Raw genomic sequence first — 18,758 nt, 5'->3', positions numbered from 1 at the left:
AACCTAAAATTTACCTAATTCGCAAATAACTCTTTTATTTTCTTATTGCATGAATTACAATATTTCTCAAAAGTATACCATTATGCGCACAAACCAACTTTGCATGCAAACAATTATGCGTATTTGAACCAAAACACTATTCATTTGGTGCTTTACCAAATTCTTAGCCAAACATAAACATGCATATAATTATGTATAAAGTCAATCCTTATATTACGAAAAATTTAGCATCATATATAAAGTAAGCTAACTTAGATTAGTAAGCCTTAAAAATATATATATAACATATAATTTCATAAACAATTTACTAAGGCGAATAGACACATATATAAACATGACTAATACATTCACAAATCTCAAATCATTTTGTCATGGCTAATCGTTTATACATGAGCTTCCAATCATATACCTATAATTAACATAAGGTTGAACATACATTTCATATACGCACATATACTTATAACAACATTATGTATTATTTTTGTTATAAATCAAACTAACTTACTTACCTAATTATCAAATAGGTAATTAAACATCACATACCTGATCATTTTAACTCATTAATCACATTCGATACCACATTAGCATAAAGCCTTCTAGGCACAAAGCCAGATATGATACACCGGCACGAAGCCTGCTAGGCATAGAGCCTGATATGGTACACTGGCATGAAGCCTGTGAGGCATAAAGCCTGTTATAATTCACCGGCATAAATCCTGCTAGGCACAAAGCCCGAATATCATTGATACAAAGTTGGTCTTACAAATAATTCATATATAGGAAATCCTAATTATTCTTTAAGGTTCATACTAAGCTTTTCAAACGTCGTATCTCAGTTAAATCGAACTTGTACCCAAATCTCACAAGCATTTATACATTCGGCTATTAATATGAAAATTCATACAATTAGATTTAGCATATAAAATTCATATACACTCTAATTTAACGACGTTTATTTGCTTATAGACTTACCTCGGACGATAAAAATCAAAACAGGACAATTAATCAACGACTTTGGTTTCCCCCCGATCCAACTCTGATTTCTTTGGTTCTTGATCTAAATGTATTCAAAATAAACTAATTTAAATATAATTCCATTCAATTTAGTCCAAAACTACATAAATGGGAAAATTACCATTTTTCCCTTAACATTTTACATTTTATACATTTTAGTCCAAATTTACCAAACACAAAATACGCAAAATCTCGCAACAACATACTTAGGCCGAATCCTCCTTCTATTCATACAAGTCCATGCATTTCATTTATTTCACATTTTAGTCCCTCAATTTATTATTTTTGCAATTTAGCCCTAATTACACAAAATTATCAAAAAATTTCAATACAAAACATATATATCCAAAACATATATTTCATAATTCATCATCAAACATCACAAAACACAATTATTCATCAATGAAATAACTCAAAATATTCATCAAAATAAAAATTCTAGCATGGGTCGGATAGTACTCGAAGCAAAGATCTCAAAAACATAAAAATTATCAAAAACCGATCTAGCACTCACCTTGAATCAAGCTCAACAATGGCCAAATGCCCTAGCTTTGTTTCTTTCTTTTCTTTTTAATGGTATTTGGTCAACAATAATAAAAGAGGAACATGGCTTCATTTTTTATATTTTATTATATTATAACTTAAAGTTTATTTTACATATATAACCTTAATGAAATAAAATATAAACTATATAATATATGGCTAATACCGTCCAACCAACATGCAAATGGGTTGTTTGCAACTTAAAGGCTTCCATTTAAAAAGAACATAGCAATTAGGCCTTTTTTAAAAAAAAAACATCAAATTTTCATTTGACGCGATTAATCCCTTTTCATCGAATCAGCATCCAAACGATAAAATTTTTAAAAGAAATTATCACACAAGCAAATTCACACATTCTAAACACAGAAAATAATATTTTCATATTATTCTAACTCGAATTCGTGGTCCCAAAACCAACATTCTGATTAGGGTCAAAATTGGGCTGTTACAACTCCCCCCCTTAGGGATTTGCGTCCCTGAAAATCTTACCGGTGAATAGGTTTGGATAGCACTCTTTCATTTCATCCTCTAGCTCCCAAGTTGCTTCGTCAACTCTGTGTTTATGCCACAGTACTTTAACTAACAGAATTTTCTTATTTCTCATTTCTTTAACCTCACGAGGAAAAATGCAAATCGAATTTTCTTCATATGTCAAATCGGACTTAATCTCAATCTCTATCGAACTAATCACATGTGAAGGATTTGATCAATATCTACCGATGATTGAAACATGGAATACATTGTGAATCTTTTCTAGCTTAGGTGGCAACAGCAATCTATAAGCAACTGGCCCGATACGTTTTATAATCTCATACGGTTTAATGAATCTCGGACCCAATTTGCCTTTACAATCGAATCTGAGTATTTTCTTCCACGGTGATACATTTGAAAAGACTTTATCTCCAATCTGAAACTCTATATCCTTTCTTTTCAAGTTTACATAAGATTTTTGATGATCCGATGCTGTTTTCAGACTATCGCGTATCACTTTCACTTTCTGTTCAGTCTCTTTAATCAAATCGACCCTGTGTATCTTATTTTCACTGAGCTCGGTCTAAGACAATGGTGTACAACATTTACGACCGTACAAAGCCTCATAAGGTGCCATTTTGATGCTAGACTGAAAGCTATTATTATATGCAAATTCAATCAAAGGCAAGTATCGTTCCCACGTACCTTCAAACTTGAGAATGCAACATCTCAACATATCCTCAAGTATCTGAATGATTTGTTCGGACTGACCATCTGTTTGCGGATGGAAAGCTATGTTAAAGTGTAGTTTCGTACCTAAAGCATCTTGCAATTTCTTTAAAAACCGCGATGTGAACCTCGGGTCTCTATCCGAAATAACAGAAATAGGTACACCATGCAATCTCACAATCTGAGAAATATATAATTCAACAAGTTTATCAAGTGAATAATCAGTATGGACCGGAACAAAGTGAGCCGATTTTGTCAATCTATCAACAATAACCCAGATTGCATATTTCTTGCTCGGTGTTAATGGAAAACTAGATACAAAATCTATCGTGACACGGTGCTATTTCCATTTAGGTATAATGATCGGCTGAAGCAATCTAGAAGGTACTTGATGCTCGGCTTTTACTTGCTGACATATTAAACATTTCGAAACAAAGTAAAAAATGTCTCATTTCATACTGTGCCACCAATAGTGCTGTTTCAGATCTTTATACATTTTCATACTACCCGAATGAATAGATAATCGACTATTATGAGCTTCATTTAATATCATCTGAATTAACTCTAAATTTTTCGAAACACATAATCAGTTTCTGAATCTCAAACAATCCTCAGCATCAACTAGAAACTCTGAATCAACATTCAAGTCACACTGAGCCCGTTTTGCAATTAAATCATCATCGGCTTTTCGAGCTTCACAAATCTATTGAACAAATAATGATTTTGTTTTTAACTCAGCTATTATCGCACCATCATCAGACATAGCTATATGCGTGTTCATTGCACGTAAAGCAAATAGTGATTTTTGACTTAAGGCATCAGCAATAACATTATGATTTCTTGGATGATAATCAATCACAAGCTCGTAATCTCTTAGCAACTCTAACCACCATCGTTGTCTCAAATTCAGATCCTTCTGAGTCATCAAATATTTCAGGCTTTTGTGATCAGAATAAACATGAAATTTTTCACCGAACAAATAGTGGCGCCATATTTTCAAAGCAAACATAGTAGAAGCCAATTCGAGACCATGCATCGGATAGTTCTTTTCATGTGGCTTTAAATGTCTTGAGGCATAAGCTATAGCTTTGCCTTCCTGCATCAAAACACAACCCAAATCGTTCAAAGATGCATCGCTAAAAATAACAAATTCTTTACCCGTCTCTAGCTGAACTAGTAATGGAGCTTCAGTCAAAAGGGCTTTCAACTGATCAAAGCTTTTCTAACACTTTTCTGACCACTCGAACTTAACGTCTTTCTGTAGCAACTTTGTCATCGGTGTCGCTATCATGGAAAAGCCTTTCACGAACCATCTATAATAACCAACTAGTCCCAAAAAGCTCTGAACTTCTAAAACATTTCTCGGAGGTTTCCAGTCAAGTATAGACAAAATCTTACTCGGATCAACCTGAATACCTGATGCTGAAACAACATGCCCCAGGAAGCTAACTTCGCGTAACCAAAACTCACATTTACTAAACTTCGCATACAACTGTTTGTCTCGCAAATTTTGCAACACAAGTTGTAAATGTTCGATATGTTCAGTTTCATCACGAGAGTAGATCAGAATATCATCAACAAACACAATCCAAATACTGCCTGAAGATCCAATTCATGAAATCCATGAAAATAACAGGTGCATTAGTAAGTTTGAACGGCATAACTAAGAACTCATAATGTCCGTACCTTGTTTAGAAAGCAGTTTTAGGCACATCGGAGTCTCTAACTCGTAACTGATAATAACTTGATATCAAATCTATCTTCGAAAACACTGAAGCCCCTTTTAACTGATTGAACAAGTCGTCAATACGTGGCAACAAATATTTATTCCTTATAGTCACCTTATTGAGCTGCTGGTAATCAATGCACATTCTCATCGTCCTGTCTTTCTTTTTCACAAATAAAACTGGCGCCCCAGGGAGAGAAACTCGGTTGTCCAAAACCTCTATCTGTCAATTCTTGCAAATGTGCTTTCAACTCTTTTAAGTCAGTCGGTGCCATACAGTACAGAGCTATCGAAATCGGAGTCGTCCCTGGTACTAACTCAATACCAAACTCTACCTCTCAAATAGGTGGCAAACCTGAAAATTCTTCGGGAAACACATTTGAATACTCACACACAACTGGTACGGATTCAATCTTCTTTTCGGTCACTTTACTATCAAGAACATATGCAAAGTAAGCTTCACAACCTTTTCTCACACACTTCTGAGCCAACATCGAGGATATCGCTACTGGTAAACCATTTAGATCATTAGATTCAATCCGAATAATCTTGTCATCCTGGCACCTTAACTCAATAGTCTTTCTTTTGCAGTTAACCACAGCATCGTGTAAAGTCAACCAGTCCATACCCAGAATTATATCGAACTCGTCGAATGGAAACAACATCAAATCAGCCAGAAAACACGAATCTTGAATCATCAACGGACAATTCTTACACACTTTGTCAACCAAAATACACTGGCCCAAGGGGTTCGATACTTTAATTACAAACTCTATAGACTCAACAGGCACAGTCTTACTGGATACTAAAGTCTCACACACATATGAATGAGTAGAACCAGGATCAATCAATGTAATAACATTAGTATCATAGAGAGTGAAACTACCAGTAATGACATTTGGGGAAGAAGCCTCCTCACAAGCGTGTATAGCATATGCTCTGGTAGGTACACGAGCTTCAGATCAAACTGCTGTATCTTTCGTCCCTCTCTGACTGCCACTTACATTACCCAAATGCCTAGGTGGTCTACCTCGCACTGACATATTACTCGATCTCGCGCTCTGAATGGTGTTTTGCTCGGCTAACATCGGGCACTCCCGAATAAAATGATCCATCGATCCACACTTGAAAGAAGACCGATCATGGAATCTGCAATCTCCAGGATGCCATTTACCACAATGGTTACACTTGGATCTATTCTGCCGAATGTTGCCAACACTAGCAATCGAAGTGGCTCGTGAACTCACAGGAGGTCGATCTCGATCTCGTCTAGAAAAGCCCGCAGTAGCTTTAGATCGGTTATAATCCTCCCTGAACTTCTTCGATGCTGACTGAAAAGTCTTACTTGATGATCTTTTATGATAATCTCTAGCTTCAAAATAAGCTTTTCTTTTCTCTTTCCCGAGCTCTTCGGCTTTACAAGCTCGCTCGACCAGTACCACAAACTCTTTGATTTCAAGTATGCCACAAGTAATTTAATATCTTCATTCAGCCCGTCTTTGAATCATTTACACATTGTAGCTTTAGTTGAAACACACTCTCAGGCATATCTGCTGAGTCTCACAAATTCCCGCTCGTATTCAGTGACAGTCATACGACCCTGTTTAAGCTTAAGAAATTCTTTACGTTTCTGATCAATGAATCTCTGACTGATATATTTCTTGCGGAACTCAGTCTAAAAGAATTCCCAGGTGACCTGCTCTTTCGGTACAATCGAAACTAAAGTGTTCCACCAATGATAGGCAGAATCGCGTATCAAAGACATGGCACATTTCAGACACTCGTCGGGTGTACATGACAATTCTTCGAATACACGGATAGTGTTATCAAGCCAAAATTCAGCCTGCTCAGCATCATCATTAACTGTGGCCCTGAATTCTTTGGCCCCGTATTTTCTAATTTTATCAATAGGGGGCTTATTAAATCTCATCAGATCAATCATCGGAGGTACCACAGGTATCGAAGATGGATTATTTGGGGGTGGGGGTTGTTGAACAGCCGGATTAATTCGGATATATTGAGTAAACCAATCGTTCATCATTTGATAGAAGGCTTGTTTAGCCTCCCCCTCATGGATACTCGAGGTAGGCGTTATACTTTCAACATCATCTGCTACGGCTCGACCGAGATCCATTTACTATACGAAAACACATTTTCAATTGTCAGGAGTCATCACACTATCATAGTATAAAATATGGCATGTATAGCTAAACTCAAACGCGCTACATTAGTCCTAGAATTGACTAAACTGTAGCTCTGATACCAATAAAATGTAACACCCCTAACCCGTTTTCGTCGCTGGAAAGGGGTTATGAGGCATTACCAAACAAATCACAACTTCTAAACAATTATATAGGTACACATGTTTGATTCTCTTGAATAAATCAACTTTAATTAATACAGTTAAATAATCACTTACAATTTTTTTTTGTAAAACATCCATTCGGTTATTTAAAAAGAAAATCAATTCAAACAATGATAACCCAAAATTTACCTAATTCGCATATAACTCTTTTATTTTTTTTATTGCACGAATTACTATATTTCTCAAAAGTATACCATTATGCGCACAAACCAACTTTTCATGTAAACAATTATGCATATGTGAACCAAAACACTATTCATTTGGTACTTTACCAAATTCTTAGCCAAACATAAACATGCATATAATTCTGTATAAAGTCAATTCGTATATTATGCAAAAATTTCACATAATATTAAAAACATCAAAACTATGCGTTCGAGCAAATAACTTAGCAACCATTTGGCTAATACATTGAAAATTTTCCAACTGAATTAAACATGCTAATCTCTCATAATTTGCAATGTATCAAACGTCATATTAAGGCTAATCCCAAAATTTTCTATTCAGCTAAGTACAAAAAAATTTAATAAATCTAAATGAAATATGTTTCATCTAATAATGCAAAGCTTAATCGGACCATCAAAACAATTATAGAACATGTTACTTATTCATAAAATAAGTAATATTAAACTAAACACAAACACTTAATATTTAAACATAACATATATATATATAAACTTTCCATCACAACTCAAAACCAAATAGCCAAATCACAAATGAATTAAACAACCTTACATGTTTATAATAAGAACATCAATATAAAAAATTTATCAATAATTCTTAGCAAAATATACGAACAAAACTCACATATATAAACACAAAACATAACTGAATATTAACCAAGTATATTCACTACTCACATCCCACCGTTAATCAAAACACACTGTAAGCCCAATTTAGCTAGGGCCCAAGACCATACAAAAATAAAACAAAAAAAGCACAAATATCCAGTCCATTTACAAAAAAATAGCAGACCAAATACAAGCCCAAAAAATAAAAACCCTAACAGCCCAATCAGCCCAAAACCTAAACACCTAACAGAAACCCTAGCCCCCCTAACCCAAGTGGTGCCACACCCTACCCTAGCCTCTGTCTGCCGCGCCTCCACGTCTTCTGACCAGCCTGCCACTGCCACCACCAACTCCACCTACTCCAACGCCCACTTGCCTGCAAGAAGTGACAACAAATGAATTAAAAAATCTTGTAAAATGGCTATAAAAGCCATGATAAATTGTTTGTAAAGGGTTTTTTTTTGGTTCAATGAAATAAAAAAAAGATTCAAACATCCAAAATAACAAAAGCAACGAAGCAGATTCGAAGAAAAAAATATAAAACGCAAAGGTTTTTTTTCCATTGTTTCTTCACTGTTTCTATTCAAAATTTTCTATTTTCCTTTTGTTTTTAAAAAGAAACTTTATATAAATATATATAAAAAAATATAGTATAAAGAAAAGGAAAAAAAAGGCGAAAAAATTTACTTGGGACAGCGGCCGAACCTTCCACGGCGGTACTTCGGCGGTCCACGGCACCGACCCGACCCACTCCTAGGATTCGCGTGTTTTTGAACAGACTGCTAATTGCGCTTTTAGCCCTTCCGCTTTTTTCATTATTTACAATCAACTTTCTTTTATTTTTTAATTTTGCCCTATAATTTATTTCGGCTTTCACATTGGTCCACCTTTAAGCTGGGCGTTTTGGAAGGTAGGGATTATTTCCCATTTGGACCCTCCATGTTATTCGCGTTTTCAAATTGGTCCTTTTCTTTCTTATTTATTTTCGATTTGCCCCTAAATTTCCGTTTTTAATTTCAATTTAGTCCTTTTTATCATTTTTGCTAGTTTATAATTAAAATTATTTAATTTAACATTATTATTATCATTATTATTTTCCTTTATTTATTTATTTACTATTTTATTAAATTAATTTGTTTCACATTATTATTTCTATTATATTTCTTTTTATATTTATTTACCTAAAGATTTTCAACACATTTAATTTATTTAATTTTTATTTTTATTTTTAAACTCTAAATTATTTATTATTCGTATTATTAATATTATCATTATCATTATTATCTTTTTAATTTATATAATATTTATTTGTTCATTTGTTCACTATTATTATTATTTATATAAACATATATATTACTTATTCTTTTCTTTTCTTTTTCTTTTTATTAGCTTGGTTGCTCTATTTATTTTATTTAATTTTCATCTTTTCTAGTATTATCCGTATTAACGCGTTTATTATTCATTATGCATGTTAACGATGTAATTTATTTTTGCATTTTTACTACAACTTCGTGTTGCATTTTACTCGATATGTCAAAAATTTTGTTTAAATAAGTAAAACTTCGTATTAGATTCGAGAAGGTCGTACCCTAACTTACGAGGTTTCAATTTTCTCGATAAATCCAAATACACGAACCTTTTTTAAGTATAATTTTTTTAATAATCTCGGGAATTAATAAAAGATCGTGTTCTAACTTACAAAATATGGTCTTTTCAAAAATCGAGATTATCGAATGTCTTTCAGATAAGTAAATTCTTCGGAATGTATTCTCGTATCGAGAATTCGATACGTTGTGTCCTAACGCATTGGATATGACATGTTATTTTCTCGAGATGAGGATTTTTCTAAAAAATAATAAAGGCAATATTTAGTGTTTGGAATTTTGAGAAATTGTGCCTTAACATATTGGGCTACGATTTCTTCATCTAACTTAAACAATTGAATATCCTTTTAAATTTTATTGCATGAGTTTTTTTTAAGGACAAACTCATTTTTGAGGAGGTGAAATATCATGCCCGAACTCATTGGGTGTGACATTTTTTTCTCTTTCCGAAATGAGAGGGTCTTAACGGGGAATTTGATTTATACAAGTTTTTTAATACAAGGATCGTATTTTAACATCTTTGCACATTTTTTATATTAAGACACTAATTAATCAACAAGGTACCAATTTTGGGCGTGTCGAGGGTGCTAACCCTTCCTCGTGCGTAACCAACCTCCAAACCCATTTTCTGGATTTTATAAGACCAAAAATTATCGTTTTAGTAAATTTAAATTTTGATTAAAATGATTTAATTATGAGGTATCCGATCACAGCTAAATAAAAAGGATTGGTGGCGACTCCTATATTCATTTTTTAAAATTTAAGTCGATTCCCTTTTTCAAAAAATGGTTTTGATAGCTTGGCGACTCCACTGGGGACCAAAATAAGAGAGTCAAACCACGAGTTGATTACTTTTCATCTTTTGTCAAAAATTGAAAACTTGGTTCAAATGTACGATCCTTTCGTTGCTTTTCATTCGTTTTTGTTACGATCTTCATCATTGTGGTTTATAATTGCTATGTTGGTTTAAGTTTTGGTATCTTTCTGCACATTACATCGCATGATCGGTCGATCTTACCCTTCTAAGTGAGAGTGAGAACTACGCCTTCGTGAGGTTTTCACCTCCACATGGGATAGTGAATCACTTTCGAGATACATCCGTACCTATGTTTTCGTGAGATTTTCATCTCTACATGTCTATAGGGAAATGTATTCCCCTCAACTGAACTCGGTCCATATGATCCTATAATGGGTGAGGATAGAGGAATCTATCGGTTTGGGTGCCTTTACTTTAGAACCAAACCGCATATAGTGAGCCCTAAGGGCCTACCCTAAGTAGAACCACACTGAACCATTAGTGGTCACCCGAATAGGTGTTCTACTTATTCTTGCTTGCTTTTGCTTTGTATTAACCTATTTCATTTTGTTTTGGTTTGGTTATGATTGTATTGCATTTTTCATCATAGAAAAGAGGTGTTGATTAACGTTCAGTTGCTAAATACAGAGCTTGACATGGAAAATGGATTTCTTGATAAAGTGGAAAATAATACGGCTGTCCGAATATGTTCTGAGAAAATACAAGAGAAAGGTAATAGTCTAACAGAGGAGTACACGACTTTGTTTTGGTGCCCGAGGATTCAAGTTGACAAAGATTATTCGAGAGTCGTCAACATCCCGACCTTTTGTAAAGAAGCCAATGAGCATCATGAAGATGAGTGAGCAATAAGTCGCAGCCCGGATCAAGTAAAAAGGAGCTAGTAGAGGCATCCAGTGGAAATTTTGTAAGGATTTTATTTTAACACCCAGATATGAAGGAAATGATCGATGTCTCCGCTTAGAGTATGAGGGTAAAGCCGTATATATATTCCCTTTATGTAAATAGATTTGTTTTCTAGTAAAGTTGTTCTAACAAAATTGAATCAGAATAAACTTCTCTTTTTGCATTCATTTCATGCATTTACATTACATTACATTGCGTGCATTAAATTTCGAGAAAGGACCCTAATTAGTCAAAATTGTTACAGTTACCCTGGAAACGAACGAGGGTTTAGCAACTAGATATCGCTACAGTACCCGCCGAAAAACTAAGGAAATGGACCAAAGGTTGGAAAGATTAGAGCAAATGCAAATATAGATGGAAGAGAAATTGACCAAATTTCAACTTGATATGAGGGATCAGCTACTAGAAATTTAAAGAAATGTGATGAGTCAGCTAACCCAGTTATTGGATAGAGGGTTAGAAAAAGTGATACGATGTAGCCTAACGAAACAGACTATCTTCGTATGTTACGGATCTAGGAATGTTGTAAGCACGTTCCTGCAACAAGAAAACAGCAAGGAATTAAAGAAATAATCATGGTAAAATATGGGTAAAAAAAGAACGAAAATGGAAGGAAAATGAAGTTGTTGGCGTTTAAAACAAAAAGAAATTCAATCGGTGAAGTCGAACGCTTCATGAAACGGCCAAGGCAGCAACTTGAGTGTTCAACAATGGCAAAAGTAATCGTTGGAATAGAATAACGTTAAACTCGAACGAACATGCACAATCTACTGAGCAAACCCGAATCGAATCATTCAACGTCAAAAAAGGACTTGGACCCTCTAGATAGCGATCTAGGAACCCAAGTATCAAGAAAATTTGACACAACAAACTAAGTCCGAAATGCCAAGGAAAGTTCAATGAAGAACCGAAATTGAGAGAAATTCTCAAATGTAATTGTTTTCATAAATCATCTAACTGAATACATCATTTTAATATGTATTTATAAGTACAAAAGAGGGTGTTGAATGGAAATTCGTGGTCGTAATCAAAATGTTTTAAAATAAGAAGTTATAACTCCTTTTGGCGTCATTTTAATAGCGACCATACATTTAAATTTCAAACGACAACCTCCTTGTTCTTATCCTTGTATATTCGCTACACATGCACACACACACTTGTGCACAAGCGGTCATGTGCTCCTCACATATTTGGACGCCACATGGGCTGCCACAAATGCATAGGACACTTGCCTTTACATAGGACACGTTCAATTTATACGGACTCGTCATTTGGAGTTGAGTGGTGGACTGAGTTTGAGCTAGCTAGAAATGTCTTGAAATGAAATGAGTGAAACAATCTTTCGTAACTATTTCGAATGAGATGAGCTGCATGCACATATTTGAGCTTCAACCGAGCTAGAAATGAGATCTTAAGTCTTTGTCCATTACGTTTCCTTATGGTAAACAAAACAAACATGCATTAAAGTAATGCAAACTTATTGAAAACTTATTAACAATCAGTAAATATAATGCAAACACACTTATATACTCAATGGAACTAATGCAAATGTTACACTTCAGTATGTAACACATTATAGAGCTTAGTTTCTACACTAATACAAGCTGTAAACACTTGCAATCTTATTCATTAAAACACAAACAACATCAAATCAATACCAAAACATACTTAACTTAATATGTACCTATTTAAACACACATAATACATAGTAGAACCTAAATACGTCACATATCAGCATGCAACATGTTATAAAGCCTATGTTCTAAGGCATGAACATGATCGAATAAATCTGGAATCGTAGCACAAGTAAGGAACAAGGCTTCCCTGAATTTCTTTGCCTTAGATCGAGTAATAGGTCCTAATGGTAAGACTTCCGGATCAGTTTGCTTTGTTGGTGTGAGCGTGCGCACATCAAAAAGGAAAAAAACCAGCGGTCCACTTTAGGGATGATAATGAAGACCCTGCTTATTTTTCAGGTTTTACACTAATAATCACCCATGCACAACTAGATGGGTATCCACAAAAGGTGTCTGATAACGTCAGACCCCAATACCAGACCGGTACCTCGACACCAATGAATTACCCGACAGGCTCAAATGCTAGCCTAGGGGACAATCTAACCAATCCTGTGGTCCTTGATGATCTAGCAGAAACAAAACAGGGGAGAGTAGAGTTCCCAAAGCAATTTGAAGATCATTACAAACAAAAAAGGCAAGAGTGGAGTTCCCAAGTCAATACTTTAAAAGCTCCGGGGAAGAGGAAGAATGAGGTAAATAACGCAACTATGTATAACAAGGGATACCCAAAACCAATTACTGTAGGCCAGCCAAAGACAGTAATCGCTAGCCATCAAGGCTCATCAAGACAAGAATCTTACTCGAGGACAAACACAGAAAGGTCTCAATTTACGCCTATACCAATGATGTATAGAGAGCTATATCAAAACCTATTTGAAGCACATATAGTATCCCCTTTCTACTTGAAGCTAATGCAGCCCCCATTTCCTAAAAGGTACGACGCAAACGCCCAGTGCGAATACCATGCAGGAATCACGAGGCATTCGATAAAAAACTGCACCGCTTTCAAAAAGCTAGTTGAAAGGCTCATCAATATGGGTATTTTCAAGTTCAATGACACATCTAATTTTCTACCCAATCATGTTGATAATGGGGTAAACATGATGAGTGAAGATATGGGGAGAAGAATCGAGATAGACATTGTAGAAGTAAGAACTTCTTTGAGTTGGATCTGGAAGGAGATGGAAAGGAAGGGATTAGTCATTTCTGATTCAGGAGGAAGCCATGGAAAGACAAGAAACTATTGTGAGTTTCATCATCAGAAAGGGCACGAGATCCAAGAGTACGAGGAATTCAAGGCCTTGGTTCAAAGCATGATGGACAATAAAGAGATGGAGTTCTGTAAAAATTTAAAGAAGAGAGAAACATATGCACAATGTTGGGAAATGTTCACAATTGAAAAGGGACCTTGTTAGATATTTGCCTTTATAAACCTGAGAGTGTTCTAAGAAATCAGACTGTAGAAGGAATCTTTGTAGTATTTAGAGCTTATTTAGAGTAATGTTCAGAACATATTTGTTGCTTTTAGCCTAGAGGCAATAAGAATTCCTTTGTGAAATAGGCTCATGTTTGAACGCCATTATTTTAATGAAATACATTATTGTGATCATTTTTGAGCTAGTATTCTTTCATTCTTTACAAATAATTATTTTTGATTCTTTCATTTTTTTAGATTTTCTTCCACATCATTTTTTCATAATCATATTGTACAAATAATTATTCATAAATTCATACATTCTTTGTATTTTCTTTTGTACCTACAATAGGTCCCTAGATATCAATGACATGAATGAAGCTGTTACAGACTCAGAATCTCCTTTTGAGTGAGACATGTGTTTGGAGGGACTTCATGACTTTGAAAATGGCGTAGATTGTAGCCTATCTCTGGACTTGTTGAGGATGACAGAGTAGGAAGGAAATTTTACCTCATGAGGAGACAATAGAGATTGTGACCTTAAGGGAACGTGCATAACCGAAAAAAACAAAGCAGAACCTCGTTGAGTTACTTCAAGAGTTCAAAGATGTCTTCGCATGGTCATACCAGGATATACTCAGGTAAGCACTGACATTGTAATATGAACAACAGCACGATATTAGAAATTTACAGTATGTTCAAGATTAACATCATGAACGATGGAGTGAAAATTCTTTGTTGGGGAAATGCCTTTCTCTTTGACTTATAATAGCTTTGCCCATTGAAGTCGAGTTTCCATCTCTCCAAATTTTTGTTGGATTTTATCCTAATTAGAAAGGAAGATCCAAAATTTTCTGTCATAGTTAAATTTTGCCCCAGAAGGCTCTTTGGGAGAAACCTGATACCAAAAAAGATCTTTCGCATACAAAATGAAAGTGGAAGATCTTGTGTGAAAGACTTTATCCAGAAAAGCATTGATTCTGATCAAAAGGGATAACAAGGACTTGCTAATCCTATGAATTTAGATCCGATCAAAAAATATTTCAAAAAAAATCAAAATCAAAATAAAAAAAGATTTCAAAAATAATCAAAAAAAATGAAAAAATTAAAATGATGGAAAAAGATAAGAAAAAGAAAAGGAAAAGAAAAATGAGAGGCCAAGGTGAAAACCCGTAAAGGGTGTCTCAAATGTTGATCAAAATGGGGCATGAGGTTATCAGAGTAGCTCAAATTTCGATCAGATTGGGGCATGTGGTGATCTTGTTATACCTGAAACAATAGGAAAGGGTAGGCGACATCTTAGGGCATTGACAAATTACTGTAGATCTCCTAAACACATGTCAAACTCAAAACGATTCTTAGAAGTTTATACAGAGAAGTTCAAGCCGCGATAACTGGGGCACCTAGTCTTCATATTACTTATATTGGATTTACTATTCTTGGAATACTTTATTGTTTTCAAGATATGTGTTCCCAATCAATTCCCTTTTTATATCATCCTTGATAATTTATTCATTCCAAGCTATGCTCCAAATCAATTTTATTCTTATCCAGTGTTATGATCTTTTGCAAGCATGTTGCATTGGAATAATGATTAATGGACTAATAATATTTCACAAGGGAAGTTTTGCATATTACTCTAAGAGTTTCTAAACAATATAGGAACCTGAAACAGGACTATTGTTTAGAATGCACCAAGTTAAAACGTTGAAATATCTAAGAAGGAAAAGTCTAAATTAAGACATCTATTCGAATTTTATTGCCAAAATATTGATTGAACAAAACGACAAGATGTCGTATTGGTGACAAAGCTTCAATGAACAAACAAGCAATGATCACCGAGTGATAAGAAGAGGTTTCTTGGAAGGGAAAGTTCTACAATTGTGCATAAACATTTGGTACGACACCTTAGGAATGGTGTAGGAGACCAAAGAGATTTAGATCCTGTATCCCTGAATTACAGTGGAAGAGGATTGAGAAAGAGTCAGATCTTATACTCAGTGAGAGGAAGATGATTCAAATTTTATGTCCCAAAGGTACAGAGGATTGAACCTTGAAGATTACAGTGTTACTAGCCGAACAAGATAGCATTCTGATGTGTTGGTAATGAGGCCTTAATGAACAACGAGTAATAACAATTCAAACATTAAGATATCATTTTCATGACATTTTGCATTCATGCATACACATCTAGTTAGGAAATTTTGATTCATTCTGATCAAAACATTCTAATCACTAGGCATAAATAGGCCTATGAAATGGATTCTACAGGTTATGTTCCCCAAAATAGATCGGTGAAACCACAAACTCTATACAATTGAAGTTGTAGTGGAACAAATTGAAGAAGATGGCGAATCTTATCTCCCTAAAGTTGCAGTGGAGCAGATTAAAGCCAATAATCCTATCCCCCTAAAGTTACAGTGGAGCAGATTGAAGTTACAAGTCTTATCTCCCTAAAGTTGCAGTGGAGCAAACTGAAGGTAGCAGATCGAAGACACCAGCCTCACCTCCCTAAGTTTACAGTGAAGTAGACTAAAAATAGTAGATCTTGTCTTCCTGTACTGGCAGTGAAGCAGATTGAAAACACCAGCCTTCCCTTTCTGAGTTTGCAGTGAAGTACGTTGAAGATTGTAGATCCTGTCTCCCTAAGCAGTAGTAGAGCAGATCAAAGACGGTGAATCTTATCTTCCCAAGGTAGTAGGGAAGCAGGTTTAAGCCACCAGTCCTATCTCCCTGAGCAGCAGTGGAGTAGGTTGAAGATTTTAGATTCTGTCTCCCTAAATAGTAGTGGAGCAGATCAAAGATGGTGAATCTTATCTTTCCAAGGTAGTAGGGAAGCAGATTTAAGCCACCAGTCCTATCTCCCTGACCAGCAGTGTAATAGGTTGAAGATTGTAGATCATGTCTCCCTAAGCAGTAGTGGAGCAGATCAAAGACGGTGAATCTTATCTTCCCAAGGTAGTAGGGAAGCAGATTTAAGCCACCAGTCCTATCTCCCTGAGCAGCAGTGTAATAGGTTGAAGATTGTAGATCCTGTCTCCCTAAGCAGTAGTAAAGCAGATCAAAGATGGTGACTCTTGTCTTCCCAAGGTAGTAGGGAAGCAAATTTAAGCCACCAGTCCTATCTCCCTGAGCAGCAATGGAGTAGGTTGAAGATTGTAGATCATGTCTCCCTAAGCAGTACTGGAGCAGATTGAAGACAACGAATCTTATTTCCCTAGCGTTACAGTGGAACAGATTAAAGCTAAAGGTAGCGAATCTTGTTTCCCGGGCGTTGTAGTAGAATACATTAAAGCTGAAGTGGAGCGAATTAAAGCTAAAGGCAGCGAATCCTATCTCCTTGGCGTTACTGTGGGACAGATTAAAGCTAAAGGTAGCGAATCTTGTTTCTCTGGCGTTGCAGCGGAGCAGATCAAGACTGAAGATGACAAACCTTATCTCCCTGAAGTTGCAGTGGAGCAGGTTAAAGAACCAACTTTATCTCCCTGAAGTTGTAGTTGAGCAGATTGAAGCTATTAATCCTATCTCCCTGAAGTTGAAGTCGAGCGGATTAAAACGATAAATCCTATACCTCTGAAGTTGCAGTAGGTCAGATTAAATCTACCATAACGAGTCTTATCTCCCTAAAGTTGTAGTGGAGTAGGCTGTAGATAGCGGATCTTATCATATCAAACCTTATCTCCCTAAAGTCGCAGTGGAGCAGGTTGAAGCAACAAGTCTTATCTCCCTGACATTGCAGTAGAGCAGACTAAAACCACGAATCTTGTTCCCCTGAAGTTGCAACAGAGTGGATTGAAGCTACAAGCCATATCTCTCTGAAGTGCAGTAGAGTGGATCGAAGCAACAAGACATAGTGGACTAGAATGAAGCTACTTGAAGAAAAGAAGCATCAGAAAAAGTCAAGAATCGGCGAGACTGGGCAAAATTGGTATTTCTTAGTATTTGCTCTATTCTCGTTACACGACAAACGAGCAAAGAGGGGTAGCTGTACAAGCCCAATTTATCCCGGGCCCAAGACCATACAAAAATAAAACAAAAAAATAGCAAACCCAAATACAAGCCCAAAAAAATAAAAACCCTAACAGCCCAACCAACCCAAAACCAAAACACCTGACAGAAACCTTAGCCCTAAACCCAAGTGGCGCCGCAGCCTGCCCTAGCCTCTGTCTGCTGCGTCTCCACGTCTTCTGACCAGCCTAACACTGCCACCACCAACCCCACCTGCTCTACCGCCCACTTGCCTGCAAGAAGTGACAACAAAAAATCTTGTAAAATGGCTATAAAAGCAATGATAAATTGTTTGTAAAGGGTTTCTTTTGGTTCAATGAAATAAAAAAAAAAGATTCAAACATCCAAAATAACAAAAGCAACGAAGCAGATTCGAAGAAAAAAATATAAAACGCAAAAGTTTTTTTTCCTTTGTTTCTTCACTGTTTCTATTCAAAATTTCCTATTTTCTTTTTGTTTTTAAAAGAAACTATATATAAATATATATAAAAATATATAGTATAAAAAAGGAAAAAAGTGAAAAAATTTACCTGAGAAAGCGGCCAACCACCATCCATGGCAGCACTGCGGCAGTCCACGGCGGCGCTGATGGCCGGAGCTTGGAGAGGGCGAGAAAGACTGAGAAAGTTCCTCAAGTTTTTTTTTAATGGAGCTGAAATGATTTTTTTTGTTTAATTTTCTTATTTATAGTAGGTTCAATACGACGTCGTTTTGGGCCTAAGCTTCGGGCGCCAAAACGGCGTCGTTTTAACACTGACTCGCGCACCGACCCGACCCGCTCCTAGGATCCACGTGT

This window comes from Gossypium raimondii, chromosome 8 (assembly GCF_025698545.1).
Source record: "Gossypium raimondii isolate GPD5lz chromosome 8, ASM2569854v1, whole genome shotgun sequence".
Lineage (NCBI taxonomy): Eukaryota > Viridiplantae > Streptophyta > Magnoliopsida > Malvales > Malvaceae > Gossypium > Gossypium raimondii.
The sequence above is the reverse complement of the archived record's forward strand: the minus strand, read 5'-3'. Positions refer to the sequence as shown.